Source organism: Accipiter gentilis, chromosome 32 (assembly GCF_929443795.1).
Source record: "Accipiter gentilis chromosome 32, bAccGen1.1, whole genome shotgun sequence".
NCBI lineage: Eukaryota > Metazoa > Chordata > Aves > Accipitriformes > Accipitridae > Astur > Astur gentilis.
The window spans coordinates 8,048,493-8,065,942 of NC_064911.1; the positions used below are offsets into that span (position 1 = coordinate 8,048,493).

The 17,450-nt window shown below is 40.6% G+C and overlaps 1 protein-coding gene across 5 annotated transcripts in view; it reads right to left on the bottom strand.

Moving 5' to 3' along the window:
* DSCAM (DS cell adhesion molecule) overlaps positions 1-17,450 on the bottom strand; it is a 491,765-nt gene that overhangs the window by 424,364 nt on the left and 49,951 nt on the right. The window lies entirely within an intron of this gene.

The window sequence follows — 17,450 nt, forward strand, 5'->3', positions numbered from 1 at the left end:
GCAAAAACAGTGAGGAAGCCCCTTCCCTGGAAGCTCCCAACCATGGCCTGTACCCTTCACCTATCAGCTTCATGGACTGCATTTAAATTGGTGCGACCAAGCTAACCCTAACAAGCTGCAAATGCACCTTTTTCATTCATCAGTCACATTAAATCATAATATTTAAGGCTTAATAAAATGACTCTATGTGGCAAAATAGCATCTCCCACACACACTCCTGCTCCTAATCAGTGCTAATTAAGTATCTGCATTATATAAATTGACAGCAATGTAGATTCTGAAGCAGAGTTTAAAGTGTAAATAATGATGAGATAAAGAGATCTTTTGAGCAAAATCAAAGTATCAAGTAGTCATTATGTGTAATCACTATCACAATTTAATGACATTTTGTGCTGGAACAGGAATATGAACAGGAATTAAAGCGCCTGACGTATTTTTTTTTTTTCCTAAACCATATGTTTGTCCCAACTGGTTAATAAAACATCAGCCTTTGCTTGTATCTTCAGCAGGTCAGTCTGATACAAATACAGTATCCAAGCGAACTGCAGTGGCAATGGACATGAGATGAGGAGAGGCCATGTTGTGGCAAAGTTTCTAATATTTATCCTTCTAAACTTGCTGTATCTGTAAGTAACAAGCTTAAGAGCAGAAAGCCACAATAGGAGTCTGCTATCCCATCACATAAACAAATCTGCATCTAATATATCTGGGTAACCGCAGCAGATGTGACAGAGACACACAAAACCTGATTAAAGGGGTAAAGGGGAAGCAGACAAAGGAAGAATAAGACTCCTTTGCTCCCATCAACCTGATGGGACAGAGTAGAAGAAAGCATAGAGAAATTCAGCCCACTTTTAAACTTCCTATATGTTTGTAAATGGTTTTATCTTATTACCAGTTCAAAGGATAACTAAAAGAGGAATCCACTTTGTCCATCATCACAGGCAGTACGTTTGCAACCATCAGGAAGCTCATTGACTTGAATGGGTTTCTTGATAGCAAGTATTTCTATGACTAGCATTTCCCAGGAGATCAAGTCCTGAAAGTGGTGTTACTAATATTTCAATACTGCATCAAGAAAGTAGCACAAGAAGAACAAAGTAAATAAAAGAGAAGGCCAGGAAAACTCAGTGACAAAAAGTACTGACTTCCAAGCTGTCATTTCACCCAAAACTTTACATGAAGGGGACAGAACACAAAGGACATGCTAATCAGAAAACACCTTATGTAATCTTTAGAAATAGCAGACTGTACAGCAGCATCAGTTGAGGTCAGGGTGTAGACTAATACCATAGGTATCCCCAGGGCCTCTTTGCATGTCCTAATACAGAGCTCTTGATGTCTGAGACCGCATGAGCCAGTCATCTCAATTTTGAGGGTCAATCCAGAGACCTTTTTTTCATCTCTCCCTTTCTCCCCTTTCTTCATCCAGATTTTTCATCAATTTTCCCTTTCCTTCATATCCCAATATGGGGAGGTGGGAGAATTGGAATATCTTTTCCTCCCCCTAAAAGCCATGCTTCTTGAAACAGACAGACAATATCTCTATTGCCCCATTCAAGGAATGGTAATGTGAATGGTGGGAAGGTACCTGGCATTACTCATTATGATCACCTTAAGCCATTTCTTTGCATGAACTGAAAACACAGATAAGATAAGCTGACGGGTAAATTAAGAAAGGAAGAAATCATAATATTGTCCCTTAGCTACAGAGTTGTTGAGGAAAGCGTTAAAAAAAAAAAACACAAAACAAAACAAAAAAAAAAAAAAAAAAAAACAGAACAAAAGTACTAATACTTAAAGTTCCTCATCAAAAAGTCTGGAATTTTTCACTTTGCTGTATCACCTGCAAAGGTGTACACTTCAAACATTTGTTTACGTTAAAACAGGCAAATTAATAGCCAAATATACAATGCTTGGTAACATAAGGATTATTTTGTCAGATCAAACTAATGGCCCACCTGCAATGCTGCATGGCTGGAGATGACAGTGCAAGGAGCCACAGACATACAGGTGCATAATTATCATTCCCGCACAAAGGTCTTAACCCTATTTTCTTCCCTGTAGTTAAACCACAGGAGAATTGAAAATTTATTTTCCATCCATAATTCGTTTGCATTAGCCACAATCACTTGGGACATTCTGGCTACCAGTAGGGAATTTCACTCCCTCTTTGGTTGTTCTAAGATTCCTAGCTTTAAAATAAAAAATAAAAAATACAATAAAATAAAATAAAATGGCACCCAATCAAACCACCTCATCCCATACCCTATATACTTCACATTCAGATTTGTCCAATTAAAAATACTCTCAATCAAACATTCCCAGCTAAATTGTCAGGCACTATAGCATATAAACAGCTAGTTTAACAATCTTTTCAGCAAAATTCTGAACCTTTCGGTTTGCTTTGTTATTCCATAGTGAAACTGAACACTTGGCTTAAGCCTGTACCTATATTTAATGGCCTGGTTTTACTCTCCCATTGATCTGTTGTCATGTTTAATCAAGATGACAAAAAAAAAGAGTAGCAAGTAGGGTAAGCTTCAAGTACTGCACATTTAATTACATGAAGGACTCAGTGGGGAGGAAGGGGATAAATTGACCTTTGTATCAGTTTTCATGAGCTTAGGTGTCCTTTTTAGCCTCCCAGAATGTTAACCCTGAAAGTGGGGAAATAAAGTGATTTTATGTTTGAATTAAACAAAAGGCCACCCTGGGGAAAGGTCTTACGTTTGCATATGATTTTCCTTAATTATTATTATCCAATAAAAAATGGAATAAAAATTAGAGAATACAGGCAACTAGAGAAGGATCGAACAAGAATGAGGGTGGCAAGCAGGTATTTTTAGGTTTTTCTAGTCAATGATTCACTAGCACAGCACCTCCCCATCCTAAACAAGACTCACACACATACATATATAAGAACTATTTTTCACATTACTTAAAAACAACAGCACAACAGTAGGATCTATCATACCATGCAAATAGAAATCTGATGCTTTCACTGTTCAGAGGATATGACAGTTTCAACAGGGATTTTAAAAGGATCTTAAACTCTTTATTTCTTATTAATAAGAAGCTTGGAAATAACTTCTTTCTTCCAGATTTCAGCCCTTGGAATCTTTATTCTGTGCGTATATCTCACCAATAAACAAATGCAATTGATCAGGTGGGAAAAAGGCAAGCAGGTCATGCTACACAGACACAAGCACTACACCAAACTGAGCATTTTAACTGAATGTTGTTGTTAAAAGCATAATTAATTTATCTTTTTCTAAAATACACAAATAACATATCAGATGACTACTAGAACTACTTTGGGGATGATATGTGAGCTCCATTTTATAGTTCCTAGCAACCTATCCTCAGGTGATGTTATGCATCCCTTCACCTGAAATGTTAAACTTGGAGAACAGATCTTAAATATAAGAGATTAAAAATGATTACAAAAAAATTAGCCTAAATTTGCGAGTGAGACCTGTGCAAACAGGAAAAGCTAAGTTATCCATGCTTTGCTAACATGTAAGTACAGTTTTACAGTAGGCAATAATCATTATTAGTGTTGTTTATATGGCTGAAATTTGGTTTTATTCTGATAGCAAGCACAGGTAACATTTACAACAGAAAGCAAGGGTATACCTAAACAGCTTGTGTGGATTTCAGAATATTAATAAAACAGAAGATTTAGCAATTATGTTCTGCCAAACTTCTGTAAATGCTAGAATTTTATACAGACTTTCTGCAAAGCATATATGTGTTAGCTTTCAATAGAACGATAGGATGATTCATTAACCTTGTAAAGGACAAGAACATATTTGATGTTAAAACTGGGGACAAAATAAGGGAAGCAAATATATGAAAAAGTCTTAATCTCAGTTGATTTGCTATCGACCTCATTATTAAAGAAAACATACCTTTGCAGAACAATTTTTTATTACAGCACCGTATTTATTACAATTGCAGCTGCATGTTTTAATCACATAAAAGGAGGGCTTCCCTATGGAGGATGAAGACCTACTCAGAGATAACTTTCTGCAGTAGACACCAGAGAGTTCCTTCACAAGAAGCAGTCTGACAGCAACCATCTAAGCAGAAAGAATAAACTCAGAAACAACACTGTTTTCAGGTCTACATAGACTCTAGAACTGGTGTAAAGGAGGAGAATGAAGGCAGATGGTCAAGAAACTCTATGAATTGCATCACGATTTTCTGGAAGGACTAAGGCAGCTGCAAACCCCGCTATGGGCACAGCCCAGCCTGACACAGGCATGCAGCTCTAGTCATGCAAAAGAATAAAGAGGTGCAGCTCCCCTCTCCCTAGATCAGGGCAGCGTCAGCCTTTGCAAAGCACCGGAGTAGCGTAGCTGCGTACCTACACTGCGGCCACTGCTGCAACTGCAGCTTTGCAGAGGCCCACGCAAAACTCATCTTAAGGCACCTCGTGTAGCAGCAGGAGTTTTGCTGCAGAATGACCACGTGTGCAGGATGCTTTGATGCTCAAGCAGGTTTAGCTGCTTGGAGCTCCCCTATGCTGTGGCTACTCTGCAACCACTGAGCCATTTTGCTACCAAGTAAACTATTTTAAAGTTTACTTTGCAATGCCTACGCTGAATTACTTCTTCACTTCAGGCGTACCTTTGCTGCAGGGAGCTCAACCACTGGCAGCAACACTTCCACCATCTGGCCACTGGTGCCACCTTTCTGGTAGTAAATCATACATGATCTGTCTTGCTGAGCAAGTGATGAAATAAGACCCTTATTCTCATTATGCACTAATAAAAAAAAAAATTGCCTCAGTACATAACTGAGGTGCTGAAGGTGAAGTAATTCAAAAACTTCTCAAAAAACCTGATTGCTAAGCATATTTTATTTATTAGCATGGTCGCCTAAGGCATCATCTAAACTACCTTTAATCTTAAAAGCTAGACTAAGATTTTAACTGTACAGTGCTCGGACTTTTGTACAAAGAGCATTATGCAAATGCTATCGCAAGTAACAGTGCAGGATGGAGTACAGGAAAGGCTCAAAATTGGGGAAAACCAAGAACAAAGGCAAGCATAGCAAGAGAGGCACAAAAGAAACATCCTGGAGACTGAAAATGACAGAACGATGCAGTCAGCTCACATCCTCGCAAACGCTAGGCCAGCATTTTAGGCAGGAGGTTTCTTTAGAGACCACGTTCTAATCTGTATTGGAGGCATATACACATATGCAAATAAACTGGGGTGCTAGAGCTAAGAAAAAGCTCCATATAACTTCAGTCCTCAACAGGAAAGCATGAATTTTGATCACTCAATGAAACAGTGTTCAGAACTATGTTTCCCTATACATCACCTTGGACTGCTCGGAGGACCATGCTCATATGCAGGAAGGGCTCCTTGGCTCCTGCAGGAAAACCCTCGAGGCTCAGGAGCCGCACCTTGTTATTGGCATAACACCAGCCCAGCAGAGAGGCGTGTGTGAAGAAGGGTACTTCATACCAGATGGACTTACATTTGAGGGAAAATTTCCTGTACAAGCTAAATAGGAAGGAACTTATCATCATCTCATGTTTCTACTCAAATTTGAAGACCAGAGATCTCCATCAAACGAATGCAAAGCATAATTTGATTAATTAAAACAAACAAACAAAAAATTACAAGGTGAGATTTCTTTCTTTCTTTCCTTTCTTTATACTTGTCCTTTTTTCCTATCCATATCTAGGTTTAGTTATTTTTGTTGATCTTATTTTCTATTTCTGGGATCTTTCCAGTCAGGATGATTAGGAAATTTGCCCTCCATCCCCTCTGAAACAAAGAGAGATTTTATAACCTCACCTCATTCTTCATTTTTGACAGAAATTTTTCAACCAGCTCTCCATCTTATAAAAACAGCTCTTCTTGTTTTGTATCTCTTAAACTCTCACTCCACAATATTTTGTGGTCATGAGCTGAGCAGGCTAGATATACTGAGGAAAGAGGTATTTCTTTTTCATTTCATTCAGTGTCCTATTGTTCCTGACCCTTAAGAAAAGGCAATCCACTTTATCTTCTCTATGCTATACGTTTTCTACATCTTTTACCTCAGCCACGTCACCTCTTCAACTAAAGAACTGTAATCATACTATTGTCTCTCCCCATCACTTAGAAGTGTCCTTTCATTTTCAATCATTTGTATTGTGTCTCTGGACTTCTTTTAGAAATGGGATGAACAAAACTCACTGCTAGATGAATTCAGGGCTCGGTGAAGTGGGAGTTCTGCCATTGATTTCACCAGTGCTAGGGTATCATTCAGTATACACAATCTCATTTCTTCTTGGCATTTATTTCTGACGCTCTTTTGAATATACACGCTATTTCCTCTCCTGATAGCATCCAACAGCAAGCCTTCCTTCTTCTGCCAGCCTCTGTTTGGTCTCCATTGCTTGTAGTACTATCCCTTCTTTGTCCAGGCCTTGCATTTCTCTACTTGGATCCTAGTTCATCACCCTGAGCAGGAAGTTTTGGGTTTGATTTTTTTTTTTTCTTCCCATTCTGGCAACACCAGCAGAGTGCTTAGGGTTCCTGAGCAGAGGCAAACAGGCGAGCACTGTTGTACACAACATGCTAAATATGGCCAGAGATCCTGCCCAGTGGCACTGCCTTCTCTGAGAGCTACCAGAAGGAGACCCATTCCCCAGAAGAACTGTTTTGATGCTTCTTTCATTTCTCTGCTGTCCCTCAAGCTGCACTAACCTCCCAGCAGTAAGGAGACAAGGAAGCCCTGTGCACAAGCAGCGGGTACCAACGCAGAGTATCGCCCAGGCAAGTTTCAGCCAGTTGCCCAGAACACCAGGAACAGCGAATGCATGGTGTTGAGTAGGAGACAGAGAGACGTGCTCTGTTTTGCAGCAGGACTCCTTGCGGGACGAGCACTGGTTTACCCAACAGTGCCAGGTTGCCTGCCCTCCTCCTGCAGACCCTTGCGGGGCTCAACACAGGCAGGTGAGCCCCTATCCATCGCACGCCTGCCTCTGCTTCGTCACCACAGCTCCATCCCACCTGTGCTAGCAGGGCAGATCGCTGTGGAGCCAAACATAGACAGGGAGCACAGGGCATCGCAGGTGCCCACGGGAGGACAAGGAGGTCACCCACATTGGGCACCCTAAGACATTTAAAGGTGTCTGAGAGATGACATGATGCAAAACTGAATTTTGCTGCCTGAAGCAGGAGGACTTGTCACACGAGTTTTGTCCACACCGCTGAGGAACCTCAAAGGCTTCTCTATAGACCATGACGAGAAGTTGTAACACAAATGTTGGCAGCTGAAAACGAGGGAAGAGCACTCCATAAACAAGACTTGTCAGTACATACACAAAGAGCTGGTAGGTAAAGAGGGAGAAGTCAAGGGTCTTCAAGCAGAACTAAGTTTCTGGCTTGTGGAGGCCCAGTAAACATCAGTCTAATGCAAATGCAGCATTACCTGCTTGATGCATTCAAGACTAAAGCCTCAGAAACTCAGATTCCTTTGTGATTTTTAGAATGTAGGGTCAACGTAAACTAATATTTTTCACACAAAAGAATTGTTACTTTGAAGAAAAGCCTAATGCTTTTAAAAAAGACACAGTAATTAAAAAAATGCATTTTTACAAATAGATCATTCTTAAACGATGTGTATTGTCTACACGGAACATGCATTTTAACTTATATATAGCTGACACTTAAATGCCTTGTTATTGTTGACTTCCCTTTCTGAGTACACACAAACACACACTTTTTCCTGGTCTTAATACCTCACTGGATAGGACTTCCTCAATCTTGTGTGGCATAATGAGGAGAAAATGCTCTGAAACCAAATGAGGGAAAGAAAATAATAAGGCTACACACATTATGCTTTTACTAACTTTAACGGCAGTTAGGCAGAGAAATGATCTGCCTAGGGAGGAAATTGAGGGACTGTCATTAGACGTGTTAAGAATATGATCAATACAATACTTGAGGGACCAACGAAAGATGGGGTGGAGGGGACAGAAAAAAGAAAGAAGGAAGAAAAAAAACCAAACAACACATCTCTTGCTCCAATTAAAGGACAGACCAAATGATCCAGGAGGTGAAGAACAAAATCTAGGTCCACAACCTAAAAATATAAAGCAGCATTTTTATCTAGCAATAGGAATGAAACAAATACAAAGCCAAAAACCAGTAACTGGTTGGGGGTTTTTTTAGAACACTGAAGAAGCAGCAGCTATTTTTGTGTTTCTAAAACCCCTTAATGCATTTTCTAGTGCTTCATCTTCTAGCAGTATGCTTTTCATGCACTGTACTTCAAGTAACTCCACTTAAATAATAAGGTCTTTGAACTGACCTTGTAAAAGTCTTCCCTTAGAAACGCACAGATAGATATGAACTTTAAAGGTCAGCCTTATAGGGGAGAAAAAAAAATCTGGTTTTCAAGCTGCAGCTTATATGTGCAGGTGAGGGGTGACTGTGTTGCTTGCAAATGAGAACTATAAAATGGAAGCAGACTGATTTTCAGTTTAGTTAAGGAAACCTAAACTAAAAGTCCTAACAGACTCCTTAACCCTTTGCCGCAAACAGACTTCACTAGATAAATAGTCCAGTGGAAGTGCACTTTTCAGCCAAATCAGTCATTTCAGATTCACGTGCAGAGCTGTCGTAGGCTTAATGCCAGGTTAGCAAACGCACCGTCCCTCCGAAGCCCTGCCTCCTGTCCTACACAGCATCACTCGGTGAGTCGCCCACAGAACTGCCTATGCCAAACTTTTCCACAGTCAAAAGGGATCATTTCCACAGACCAGCAGTAGCAGCGCACAGTACAAAAAAAGGTTTGCAGGGCAAAAACACAGCTTTTCTCCTGCTGGCCGCAGACTGGGCACAAGGGAGCGATACATGTGCCTTTCCATGCCCTCAGCACAGCCGGCGGTGGGATCACCACCGGCACAGAGGGTGCCAGCGCAGCAGCTGGGGAGACGGAGGACCACCGTGGCCTCTCTGCACCGTCCCCATCCAGTGCCACATCCGTCCTCCTCTCAAATGTCATTGGCCCAATTGAGGAGAAAAATAATTAGTTTCACTCTACTTCCTGCTAATTACAGAGTGTATAATCTGCCAAACGATGTACACGCTCATGTTGGCTGTGGCCTGCTGCCTCCCCCTGCTATCACAGGCGTACTCACTCTGAGGCAGGCAGCGAATGGCTTACCAGCGACAGCTGGCAAACCAGCCTCTGGGAATAAAACATTTTAGCACTTCATAAATTTCTAACAAGGTTTCAAATTGCTTCAGTTTCCCTCCTCTCAGCTCTGTCTGCCTAGCAAAGGATTGGGGGCGGGGGGGTGGGGGGGTGGGGGGGAGGAGGTGAACACTAATTAAATCTGCAGCAGAAAAGTACAACTAGTAAGATAGTTAATTATTTTTAATAAGTAGCAATTAGACCACAACTCCAAGGAAAGTTGGATTCTTCCTGCGATCCATTGGCAACATGGGAAAGCCAAAATATATTCTTCTGCCTCAAATTTTTAACATAGGAACAAGTAAAGTGCTTTAAAGTGCAGCTGCATGACATGTTTAAATTTAATGGAAGGCAACACACAATGCACTAAAAACTTGAAGGGAACAAGCAGCATAGCTGGTGGTAATGTTAAGGTTCCATATCACTATTCAGATAACAAATGGTTTCCAAATTCCTCCATGAAGCTACCATCAGGATAAAAAGCTGTATTATCGTTATTATTATTGATTAGACAACATACTACATTACACTGAAACTGACATCCTGTCCATAGGAATATAGCTAGAATAAAAATAATAGGATGCAAACAGCTATTGATCATATTTATAGCACACTACCTCACAGGTGTAAGCCAGCAACTCTTTTTTCAATACGAATATAAAAAACAGAGGGACTGATTTAGAGGCCAAATGTCCCAGAAAACCAAATATTTGTGCATTTGACAGTACAGAAACATTGTAAAAGGTAGAGATTTTACATGGAAAACAGAATTATAGGAAAGAGATAAGTAGAAATAGGTACTAGGAGAAAATACAATAGATGTGTTTAACAGGAAAAAAACCCCACCACAGTAGAATAATAGTGTCACATTGTTAGAGCTATACTTCGACTTTGGTCAAAATTGACCCTTAGTACATGTGTCCTCATTTTATTAGTAGTGGAAACAAAAAGCCAGTACCTGTGAATAGATTGATTTCTTTTCATTATATTTAGCTCTGCAAAGTCAGAATGATGCTGCTTTCAACTGAGAGAGAAAAAAAGAGCAGAAGAGGCAGAAAGGTACCAAATCTGGGCTGTGTCGCACGTAACAGTCTTCCACTACAATGCAAAATCCTGCAGGAGGGAACTTAAGACAAAAAAATACCCAAACCCAGAATGAATGCTCAGCAGAGCAGATGCTTTTATTTTGCAAGAAGAAAGAATTTGCCATCGGGACCACCACTTGCTGTGTCCTCTTCTCAGCGGAATCTCCAAACACAGATGTCTCTTCCAGAAAAAGATATTTGCATGAAAATATGTTTACTTTTAAAGGAAAGTTGAATATCGACAGAAAAAGGCATGCTGTCAAATATTTGGGCACCTTCATTAGAAAAGGCTGAGGCACCGAATGCCTTCTTTGCCTCAGTCTTTACTAGCAAGACCAGCTTTTAGGAATTCCAAGCCCCAGAGGCCAAGGGGAAAGGCTGGAACACGGATGGTGTATGCTTGGTGGAAGAGCATGAGGTCAGGGAATACTTAAGCAAATGGGACATACGTAAATCCATGGGCCCTGATGGGGTATACCCATGAGTGCTGAGCTGGCTGGCTGGCCTCACATTGTGAGCCCACACTTGATAGTCTTTGATGGGTCACAGCAATTGGGAAACAAAACTGACAAGTAGAGGAAAGCAAATGTGACTCCTATCCTCAAGGAGGGCAAGAAGGAGGATGCAGGGAACTACAGGCCATCTAGCCTTATCTCCATCACGGGTAAGGTGATGGAGCAGCTAATCCTGGAAACTGTTTCTAGACGCATGAAGAACAAGAAGGTGATCCAGGAATAGTCAGCATGGATTTACGAAGGGGAAGTCATGCTTGACCAGTCTGATAACCTTGTACAGTGAAATGACTGGCCTGGTAGACAAGAGGAGAACAGTGGATATTGTCTGCTTAGACATCAGTAAGGCTTTCAACACTCTCTCCCGTAAGATCCTCATAGAGAAGCTGATGAAGTACGGGCTGGATGAGCAGACAGTGAGGTGGATTGAAAACTGGCTGAACCGCCGGACCTGGAGGGTGGTGATCAATGGCACAAAGTCTAGTTGGAGGCCAGTAACTAGCGGTGTACCCCAGGGGTCAATACTGGGTCCAGTCCTGGTCAAGACCTTCACTAATAATCTAGGCGGTGGGGCAGAGCGGTTTGCAGATGACACAAAACTGGGAGGAGTGGCTGATACACCAGAGTGTTGTGCCACCATCCAGAGGGACCTTGCCAGGCTGGAGAAATGGGCTGACAGGAACCTCATGCAGTTCAACAAGGGGAAGTCCAAAGTCCTGCACCTGTGGAGGAACAACCCCATGCACCAGTACATACATGCTGAGGGCTGCCCAGCTGGAAAGCAGTTTTGTCTAAGCTGTAAAGTGCCTTTACCACACAACAGGGCCAGGGTCCCATTTTGGAGGAAGCAGACAGCAGTGGTGGTGTTCAACTAGCTGAGGTCAATTCATTGCAAAGAATTTTAACTAAGGAAAAAACTTATCCCCCCATAAGTTCAAGCCATTTGGCCCCAAGTTTAAGACAATATTCAAATTAACATACATTATTATGTTTTATCTGTAAATTAATTTCACCTCCTTTTTCTTAACTCAGAAGTTCATCCACAAAAACTAAAGAAACTTTTCTTCCTCATTTCTAACATTTAATTTACTATAATATAAAGAACTCACAATTAATCTAATTTTATTCTGTTGCTGCTTCATCGGAGAGAGACACAAGCAGAAGGTGTGTTAACAAGAGAAGAAGAGACAGGGAAGAAAGTGAAAGATATAAGAGGAAGAAAGGGAGGAAAAGAAGAGGATGAAGAGGGGCAGAGGGGAAGTGAAAATGAAAATAGAACAAGAGAATAGTTGTTATGAAAATGCATACAGCATTTCTACCAGATTTTAATTCTAAAAAAGGCATCAGAATTCCACATTTAGGCCAACTGAACTAAATCCAAAACTTCATTTCACTGCCATTTCTCAAGCATGGACATAAGAGTCCTCCAAAGACACCTTCTGAAAAACAAGACCACCACCAAGCACGACACTATTGCTTTGCTGTGAAAATGAATGGCAAATATATTTTAATCTCACTTTTGCTCTTAGTTTGCCATCTTACCCAAGAGACTGCTCAAGCAATAAATATTGAGACGTTTAGTGCTAAGTTGTATTGGAGACCTGGCTGCTGCACCGTAAGTTTTCTAACTGTACGATTTCAAGCAAAGGACCTGCTAGTCATTTCACCCATAGTACTGAAAGTGCAAGTCAGCAAAATTCAAGCAAGAAATAAGATATATTTAAAACAAAGAAACAAAACCCAGAATCATTAGCCATTGGGACAGTGCACCAAACTGTTTACTAAACTGTTAATCACTTGGAGTATTTATATCAAGACTGGCCGCCTATGTAAGTTGGGCCACTAATAATCAAGCGTTAGCTGTATGGAGGGGAAAAAAAAAAAAAGTCTTAGAAAACGAAAAGTAAAAAAAAAATAATGTTCAGGAGACCTGTAGCAGCTCAGAAAATAGACCTTCTGTGTTATTAAATAATGGAAGAGGCAATAACAATTTTAAGAACAACCCCTTCTCCCCAAAAGAGGATATAAAGAAAGAAATTTATTTTTATCACAAGCAAAAAAATTCATACAGAATATTTTTATTCTGAACTAAAAAAAGAAAAAAAAAAAAGTTTTGTATTTAAGATGGCACAATGGAACCTGCTAAATTTTTTCTGAAAACATATGTAAGAGTTCATCTACACTCATTTTTGTTGCACTTTTAAAATAATTGATATTAAAAAAAAAAATCATTGCAACTTTACTGAATATGTTGTTTAATTAGAACTATGTTTTTAATGTGGAAAACTATTTTGACAAAGTTTTGACAACTTACACCTGGAGCAAGCCTCAACAGCAAATACAATTAAGAAAAGAGAGTCATAACATATTAGCAAGGGAGGGGGGAGAATATTTTGGGTTTGCTTGAGTAAAGACAGGATTTTCTTTTTCCTCAATTCTTGCAGTTGCCAAACTCAAAAGAAAAAAATAAAACCAACAACAACAACAAAACCAACCAACCAACCAACAAAACCCCCACCAAAACCACAACCATGACCACAAACCACCTCGCATCATAAAAGTGACCACACCATGACACTCCTGCAAGGTTCATTACTGAGTTTTGAGGAGGCAAGTCCAAACTCTGCCTGAGTACCACCAACCATGGGAAGGACAACTTCAACATCAGCACTGGCAGTAACTTCCATGCGTGTGCAGGGAGGGGAAGAATTTCTCATCTTTTCTTCTCATGACAAAAGTCCATGCCCTTTTGCCCTCAGAAGGGGCATCCAACCCAACCACTCCACAGGAGCCCAGCCCACCAAGATGCCTCTACATACATGTGCATGCCTACTCCACTGCTCCAATTTGGGATCCCACCTTTATACACATTCCACATCATCATCAGCCTCTGAGCACCGAGGGTGGACACCCAGGCACCTGCCCTCATCCATCACCCTCTCCATCCATCCAGCTTCACCCCCCGCAGCCAGCACTGCTGGCTTGCCCTTGGCCAGCGATGTGGACCTGGGCTTAGCAGATCCCATGGCGAGCCTGATGCATCACTGTGCACAGCACAGCATTCAGCTCTCCACGTTGCCAACTCAACAGACGCTCTTACCTGCGTGTTACAGAGTAAGGAGTTGTCACCCCATATCACTGCGCACTCCAGTGGGGCACACGCATGGCTTTGGGCACCTTAACCTAATCCAAGGGCACATGCTACGTGCGTTGTTACAAGTTGCGTTGCCTCCTCTCTGTACTGAACAGGTATACAAATTGGTAACATTTTTCTTTCAGCCTATAGATTTTCAATTTTTAAAACAAGAAATTTTGCTCTAGAGAGTTTGTCCTCTTACTGATTAGAACAAAGTCTCTTTTTGCAAGTAAGAAGTCAGCAGAGACTTTACAGGTTAACACCAGTGAAAGTTCACCTTTACCTAAATTCTGCTATCGCTGGATAAGGTCACAATAAGCTATTTCTGGGTCAGTCCAAAGCTTTTCCTTTATCCTGGAACACATGCTGTTTCTAATCCCTGGTCTCATTATAGCCAACAACACATACATAGGCTTAAGTAACCTGCATTACATAATCGGAGAAATACTGTCCTAATAATTTCCTGCAGAAGCACCAAGGAAACGTACCCATTAAGGATGAGCAACACATATCATCTCATCATCAGAGCAAATTAAATAGCAGGACAAATGTGTAATTGGTAATATTTTGTGTAGCACAGCCGGAACAAAAATATAATTGTGTCACTCTTGCCTAATCTTCCCAGGGCAAGCTGCAATCTTCTCTAGTGCAAGCCCCGTATGCACAAGGATGACCTAAGTCTGGCAGCGCTCCCGCAGCAAGTTTGACTTTCATCTCTGACAGGCAGCAAGGCTGAACAGATTAATGGGTCTGTCTCCGAGCTGCCTGGCTGCTGGTGCTGCCTGCAAGTAAATGCTGGCCCAGAGGGGTGCCTACCCACTCTGCACCCCCTCTTCCCTCCACCCCTTTACCCTCCTCTCGCACAGCGGTCTATAACTGAGCCACATGGCCAGCGCTGGCACGATGCTCCGACCAGGAACATCTCTTAGCTCAGCCCTGCCACGTCCCACCCAGATGCTAACGCCTCTGGACACGTGTACAGCACAGCACAACTGTGTCGCTCAGTCCCACACAGAAGTTCTGGGGGGAAGATCATAGCAAAAGGCAGCTAACCTGGACATCTGGCACATGAGCTTACGGGCAGGCAAGACCAGGGTGCTGTACCACAGTGCTGCGTGGGTTGGTACCTCGGCTTTGGGTTTATGTATATAGATTGAATTGCTCACCAGGATGGGAAAATATTAGCCAAGGAAAGCAGTATGGCTGAGGCCAGTGCATAACAGTAGCATGTAATAGTGGTGTCAGTCTGAGATCAGTTATCGCACCTACACAGCAGAAACAAAGACTGAAGGTATCTCATGCTTACTTTATGTGGAATCCAGTTGCTTTGCTGGTCCTGGCTTTTTAATGTCAAAACCCACATTCGTTCTTTCCCTGGGTGTTTTGCCTTTCCTATGCCCTGCCCTGACAGAAATTCCTCTTCACTCCATAATGTTGTATTCCATCTGTTTTTTATTGCCTATAATAATCTTTGCATTCCTTGACCTTTCCTTAACCCAAATTTTCCAGATCCCAAATCTAATTTCTTACAAACCATTAGCTTAGAAAATCAGAGTGCATTCCCATCAAAAATACTAACAGATCTTACTGCTAGCTGTTAAAAACACCTCATCCCATTCTTCAGCATGCAGGTTCAGGCAACATGCTAACATTTGTAGATATTTTTTTACAGAGTTTTCCCAAATTATACCAAAAAAAACCCCAAACAAAACAAAACAAAACAACAAAAAAAAACCAAACAACAAAAGCCACCCTAACTTTTTCTTATATTGTTCACTAAATGAAATGCAAAGGCTTTCGTCTCATACCAGCATCACCTACAAGTTATCAGAATAAGTACGCAGTGGAGTATATTTTCATCAGGTTCAGTCCACTTACGGGGACCCCTCTTCTAAGGGACACATTTGCCTCATCACCCCTGCCTTTACACCTACCAAGCTTTGGCTAAAGGATAGGGACCAAGAATGTTTAAGCTCAGATGAACCATTTGTGGGTTCCATTTGATGGCTTTCACCATGCCATCAAATATTAATAAATGCTTTTAGGTTATTCCAAGTGCAAAGACAATGATTTAGAAGTATAAACCTCCTAAAAGATGTTCAGTTAAAAAGCTTTCATTCCAAATCTTTTATTCAACATGAATTTTTGCCACTGGGAGGGACACAAGCTTGAAATACTACATGCCTATCTAAAACAGAAAACTGAAAACTGGGCAACCTTAAAAATATATGCTTTATTAGCACCTTCAAACTTCACGGGCAAACCCAGCAAAGTACAGGCAGAAATGACAGAAATTTGATTACTAGGGAGAAGGACACATATAGGTCAACGAGAATTTCATATACCATCAGAAATATTCATATAGACAAAAGAAGCATCTACTCGTTATTCAGTTTACATATAGATGTTAGAAGAGATGTTAGATACCTTACTATGATTTACAAAATATTATTATACCATTATGCTGTTGCATTATGAAGGTGTTACATTATGCTATAATGAGTATGTGTTATGCCTAACATCTTAATAGAGAGTTTTAAGCATGCCCATTACTTTGAGTGCCCAAGTTTATATCTTTGAATAATAGAATTAACAGCAAAATTTAACAAAAGTGTAGCTTCAGTTTAATGCAGGATGTGGACAAAAATTGCTGGAGCTACAAAGCACCAGAAAAGAATATACACCAGTGACTTGTCTTAAAAGAATATTACAGCTTTTTATATTCATTTAAGTAGAACTTAGACATTTTTTTCCTGATGTTAATGATCAGTGCTAGCAATGTTTTAGGGTACTGTATTTTACCCTGATGAACACAGACATTAAGTATTGATTTTAAGGGAGAGATTAACATAACATTTACTGCTATTTTAAAACTGAAGTTGAGACACAGGAGAATGGAGAAGTATGGGGGCATGTTTCCAAGATGTAAAATGATCTTAGCAGGACAGCTTTTGAGCGATAATTTTATGACATAATTTTAAGACATAATTCTTTGTCTTCAAGAACATTTCCACAGACTCCTGCAGCATCCGTGCCCTTTAGAGGATGCAAGGAGAAGGCAGACGGGGGCTGTTGCAGATTCTCTCAGTATACAACAAGTGGTCATATCATGGACAGTGCCACTACAAAACAGTAGAGGGCTGATAAGGGAACTAATGCAGCTGTAAAACTGGGAATATTTTAGGGTAAAAATCAACCACTACCTTAACATGCACTGATGAACTCCTTATGTGATTAGAATGTCAGAAAATACAGTGATACAGACAAATTTTCCACCCTATTTCCTGAGGTTATATATTCATTCCCACACTGAAAAGGTGAGTCTCAATGCCAGGATAAGCATTGGAATCATTGTAAGTGCACTGACACATACCTTTCTAAATCAAAACAGTGTATTTACATACTACTAAATGAAATGAGTGTTTGCCCTTGCATTTTGAAACAGCTGTTTAAAAAGGGATATAAATTGTTATAAACACAAATAAAAAAGCTGATTCTTTAAAAAGG